At 46.6% G+C, this 6,179-nt stretch overlaps 1 protein-coding gene across 1 annotated transcript in view; it reads right to left on the bottom strand.

The window, feature by feature from the left end:
- SLC12A8 (solute carrier family 12, member 8) overlaps positions 1–6,179 on the bottom strand; it is a 48,743-nt gene that overhangs the window by 17,133 nt on the left and 25,431 nt on the right. The window lies entirely within an intron of this gene.

Genomic DNA, 6,179 nt, shown 5'->3' on the forward strand with positions numbered 1-6,179 from the left:
ATTTAGAATCCTGATGAGAATTTGGACAATTTGAAGGCAGGACAGAAGAGCTCTTGAAGACTCTAACTTCTACTCATCACTGTCGCACCCTTCAGAAGTCAGATTAACGTCTTCATAAGGACACGTGGGCCAGGTGCCAGCCAGCAGTGCTCATGAGATGGTCCCTGGGAGCGGAGTGAGATCACCACACAACAACAACGAGAAGGAGGATGCCAACACCACGGCACTCACACCATCTGCCAGCCCCGGCAGCAGGGGACCGACCATGCATTGGTCTGCCACTCAGCTGCCAAGTCCAGCAGTCATTCCTCATTTTCAGAGAGCACAAGAATGACGAGGTCAGTCTCCGAGGCTGCAAATCTGAGTGACTGCAGCTCTAAATCAGCAACAACCCACTGCATTTTAAAGCTCAAGCATTGATTGCTGCTTGGCAGGGTTTTTTCCCAAGGCAAAGGGTAGACAGGAGCGCTGGAAAAAAATCCCAGGGTAAAAGGGACAAACGCAGCTCAGCCAAATTGGATGCCTTCCCTACAGGCCTTGCATGGCCACCAAAGGACTGCCAACAGGGAGCCACGGTTGGGTTGCTAACTGAGGAACGGGGCCTTATCTCCCTGCTCTGTCCCAGATTTTGCTGTGCATCTTCATAACTCCATCTCTCTCTCTGCTCGATGGGGATTGTAACACTTCCTTTCCTCACTGTGCTGCTGAGAGAATAGCACATTAATGAGCACAAGGCACTCACATGTTGCCAAACACATCATCTAAGCATCCAGGGCTTTATTTATTTATTATTACTATTTTTCCCTTGATCACCTTCTTTTTTGCCCTTGCTCATTCCACTCAGCAGCCATCTTCTTCTGTCCTGCTCTCCACCACAGAGCCAGAGCCCCAACACCCGCTCCCCAGTCCCCACAGGCTCCTGGCATTCCATTCCTGGAGGAGCTGTCTTCCAGCTTCCGAACAGATTTGAATCCTTGACACTATACCGAACACATTACAAATCAAAATGAGTTCTTAATTTTCTCCTGGAAGACAATTCTGTGGGCATACTTCTGAACAGCACGGCTAAAAGCCCATCAGCTGGTGTGCTTTTCCCCCAGAAAAAGCTTCAAAAGCACTGTTCGAGCTCTGCTTCTTTAAAATAGCTAAACAATAGGCTTAGCTGCAGGTGAGAGAAGTTATAAAGGCAGAAGTCCGTGGAAAAGGCCACAAATATGCTAAATGAAAACTCTGTGAAGCACTCCTTGGTGACACGCTACTTTGCAATTCAGGGGCAAAGCAGAAGGCTGAGAATACTCTGAATTTTTCTTCCAAAGGGAGCAAACTATTGTCAGAAGAACAGCTGTTAATCTTTTGTGCCTCTCGGCCAAATGTCCCAAACATCTGGCACCACCTCTAAATCTTCCAGCTTGAGCTTGACTCACCTCTTCCTCATCCAAACTCCTGCCTCAGCAAAGCACTGGGGAAACGCCAAAATGGCATTTTCTGGACTGAATATGAAAAAAGTCGAAGACATGTGAGTCACCAGCACAGCCGTGACTGCACAGCCTAGGCTGCCTCATTGCCTCCCTCCCACAGACCCACTCATATTCAGGGGCAGCCAGGAGATGACCTGTCAGAGCCCACATCAATGGAACCTTGAGGTCAATGACTGACCTCCTGCCCAGCAGCAGCTACGGGTCAGATGCAGGCCAGGGTGCACCATTAGCTTCTGTCAGAGCCTCCAGGAGGTCACCAGAGTCTCATGGCTTACACTGCCAAAAGCCAAGGTCACCACAGAGGGAACCAACACAGATATTCTCAGCCACTCAGGCCAAAGCCATCTCCCCCATGCTGCAACTATGCCTCTGACCTGACCGGTACAAAAGTCAAAAAGAAACTTTGCAGACAGGATGACAGCGGCCAAAGAGTAGAGAAGGTCTTTTGCAAGCAGCAGACTACCCACTCCGATTTTCAATGAAAGGACAACCTGATTAATTTTCGAAAAAAAAACCCCTAAACAATCTCTACCATCCACAGCCTCGGTCACCTCCTGCCAGAGAGCTGGTCTAACTTGTGAGTAGCCACAAACAGCCTTTCTAGAGACACTAGCCACTCAACAGAAGAAAACCCCTACATTTGCATATAAAATTCAACAACACAGAGAAACTGGGACGTTCCCTCCTCCAGACACAGACCTGTCCCTAGGGAAATGGCCAATCTCTTCTGAACTCAAGCAATCATATCTGCAGATTGTCCACGGAGAAAATTATCCACCTCTCTGTTTCAATGAGATAGCAGGCTGGATTTTCCACACTGGTTATTATCTCAGAGAGCAGCAGATAATGACAAAGCTTCTGGACAAGGAAGCATGAAAGCATGGTCAACTCAGCCAGGAAATTATGGCTGAGACAGTCTGTACATTGCTGCTGCTCCCAGCGTAATCCTGTCCTGGGCATCATCCAGTGGTCAATATGCGTACCAGGGGACCACCAACACTGTACATTAGACACAACCATCAGCTCCACCAGCTCCGGCTTCTAACTCCACCAGCTATGGTTTATAACTGTAGATACGACTGCTTGCAAACACCCATGCCATTTTCCAGTGAATTTACTCTAAAATACAAAAGGGTGGGGTTTTTTCCTGCACCCAAGAGATGAAGAATGGAAAATCTTAGATAAGAATTGTAGCTAATTTTTTTAAAGGGCCAAGTTCTCCACTGATGTAAGCTGGCACCTCTCCACGGACTTCAATGGAGTTGTGCCAGTTTACATCATCTGATAACTTAGCCCAAAACTTCTAAATCTATCTGCTGTCATTTTCCAAGTGCCAAATGTGGTTTATTTCAGAACTGGTTTCAGTAGGATGATATTTTCCAACGCCGCTTCAAACGTTGTCTTACTTTCTTGCATCACATGAGAACACCTTTCTTTCATTAGACAGGAGTTTAGCAGAGAAAGAAAAATATTCTCTGCACAACAGAAACAATGCTTATTTTCATTTTTTAAAGGCATTGATGGTTGCATGGCTGCTGCTAGGAGCTGAGCTGGTGAATGCACAGAACTCCTGTAGGGGTTTGTTCACGACTTCTGTAGCAAGCACGTCAGTCTTTTTGATCTGAATCTTCTGTGCCCATGCGCTCCCATTTAGGTCAGCTCAAGATGTATATCTTGGATCGCTCGGCTACTTCTCTGCTATTAAATGACAAACTCGGGGGAATAAAGCCAGCTGCACTGCACATCTAGCTGAAATGGTTTAAACAGCTATTACCCAGGAAGAAAAACGGACCTGCCTCTGCTTACCACCGCTCAATCATAAAACCAGGATAACTTCACTGGCATTGCTGGAGTCCTACCAACACAGAGAAACAGAGAAAGCAACCTGTTCTGGACCAAAACAATCCGTGGAGGATGCTTGTAGGAGGCAGCATGTCGTTACTGGTCTATGGAAGGCTGGGACGACCATCCCATCCCCTCCAGCCAAAGCACGCACCTGGCTGCTCCTCCTGCCCATTGAGTCCTGGCAAGGGTCTCCCCGCAATTCCTGCTCCCCTTTCCCGAAATGGCTGTCCCTCTTTGCTTTTACCACTACCAGCCCATATTTCTGCAGTTTCCATTTCTCTGCTGTTTCTGGTGGAAATTCTGGTGGGCAATTTAAATCCCCTTTTCAGTGCATCCCAGAGACCAAACTTAAACCAGCTGAATTCAGATCACCATTTCAGAGGGAGAGGAAAGAGCTTATCCTGAAGACATCAAAATAGTTTCAGTTCAAAGAAGAACATTTAATCTCAGAAAGGACCAAACATCTTGTTTCACAATTTCCTAAACATTTTTTAAAAAACTTTGCTATAAAAACATCATCTTAGATTGTAAACTAACATATGCTAAAAATTAAAAAGAGTAAACACAACATTTAATAATTAAAGATAAACAGAACATCACTTTGGATCAAAGAAATGTTTCATACTGGCTTGAAGTAACCCCTCAAAACTAAACAACTCATTGTTTTGCTGAAACTCTCCCCAGATTTCTGTTGCATTTTAACACAAAGGATTTTGCTTGCAGTGCTTCACCTGGGTCACTGCAAGGGTCCCAGCAAAAGCGGGTACCACTTGGGGATGGTGCTGGGCAGGAGCAGGAGCACAGGCTGGAGGAGACAGCCTTGGAATGATGTTTGCACGTCCCTGCCACTTCTTTTTATGCAGAAGTGCTGATGACTGACACTGCTGCTCACTCTCAATCTGCATCACTCTAACTCCCTGTATCAGAGACACTGGCAATCTTATCGCATATCTCCAGCCTGCTATTAATGCTGCTGCCAAACCCATCTCTGAAATGTCATCTCCAATCTCCTGGACCACCTGCCTGCTGGTGGGTTCGGGCTACCTCCAGGAAGCACCCACAATGCGGTGGGAAGCAGCTTTGCTTTGCAACATGGGACCCCGAGAAACCCAGTGTCCCCTCTGCAGCCCTGGCATCGCAGCCCCACCGTTGTGGCGGAGGTGAACTAAGCCAGCATAGGTCAGGCGGGACGTGGGGGAACGAGCCCCCACTCATTGCCCCAGCACTAGGAGATGTGAGCTTTATCCCCAGCACTTCTGAAGTTGCACTGGGCTCCCCATTTGTGATCTCCACCCTAAAAATCCCACCCTAAAAGCCTCTTATCCAGATCACAAGTTCTTCCATGTAGAGCACAGAACACAACTCTACGTTTTATAAGGCTCCTGAACTCTGCAGTGCTGTAGCACAGCAATAACAGGAGGAATAGAGATGTTATATGGTACCACTGGCACTACTACTCCGAAGGAATAATTTAAATCCTGTAAATAATCAAGCAATTACAAAGAACACATGAAAAAGCTATGCAGCAACCAAAGTAATTATACATCAGCCCCAAATGTATTTTCAGAGAATGTTTAACATTACTACTGGTATTACTACTGCTAACTAACAAAGCAACAGGCTGCCAGGGCTTTAAATAAATTGTATGTTAGCTTTGGCCTTCTTCCTAGTAGCCAGGCATTAGCAGTGATGAAGAACCATTTAATTTGGCTAATCGTGGTAATTTTCTGCACAGCTTTGTCATAACTATTCCTTCTTCTGTAGCCAGGGAGCTGGAAAAAACTGCTTTCCTTCATCAGTGGCAGGGCTTACAAGGAAGGTCTCTTTCTTTGGCCAGGGAACTCACTTGGGCCAGGCAGAAATGACAACAAAGAGGACAGAAGCCATCTTCTCCGCGATGCCGATAGTTCAGGCAGATGAGTTTCCCAGGAGCAAGTCTACATGGACACAATAGCCAGCCTCATAAGCTGGGAGAGAGGATTTCAAAGGAAAATTTGAAGTCCTGCACTAGATGCACCTGACTTCTGCTACTGGACGACTACTCAAGTGCCATCTGTTTCACAAAACCCTTTAGTTCATCTCCCTGTATCGCAGCAATTCTGTGAACAACTTCCAGCTAGTTGCTTAGTGCTAATCCTCTGAAAATTCATTCCATAATCCAACAATTCATTGCTATGGAAACTGCTTATAATCAGTACTTTTTATAGCTTAAAAATCCCAGCATCCACAAAAGGTATTGTAACTCTGCCTGATAGTTATTTCACTCCCACTGGAGACTGCCAGCTTTGGAAAGGGGACATGGATATTCCTGGCAATTTAAGGGAATGAATAATATGAGAGCATCCAATTAAGCTTATAAATGTGGGCTCTGCTGACATGCAAAGATGCATCTGTGACACTGCAAAGAGCGGTGGGTCAGCATTACAAGCAATGGCATCAGCCCAGCTCAGCCACCCGCCCACGGTAAGCACAGAGTGAAAGCCCCCCTGTGCTCTTCCCACCCTCCCAGTGCAATCCATTCATAAGGCTTATCTAATAACACAAATCGTGATCAGCACATTTTAAAAGGCTCCAAGACCAGTGCCTGAGCCTTGTCCTTGGCAGGGAGGGATTTACACCACCCTGTCAGCCCATAGCATTGACCAGCAGTTTCTGGCCACAGAGAGACAGAAGAGCATATTCAAGTGAGCGGCACAGGACAGGAGTGTGCAGAATTTGAGATGCTGGAAGAAAGCCTGACCATTTTGAATTGACTGCATGAGTCTGCTATGGCCAAGTATGGTCCCCAACGCCTCGCGGCCCAGAGGAACTCCCCTCACTTCTGCGCATCTCCAAGGTGTGACTGTGGAGGGAAAG

This window comes from Buceros rhinoceros, unplaced genomic scaffold (genome assembly GCF_000710305.1).
Source record: "Buceros rhinoceros silvestris isolate BGI_N320 unplaced genomic scaffold, ASM71030v1 scaffold9048, whole genome shotgun sequence".
NCBI lineage: Eukaryota > Metazoa > Chordata > Aves > Bucerotiformes > Bucerotidae > Buceros > Buceros rhinoceros.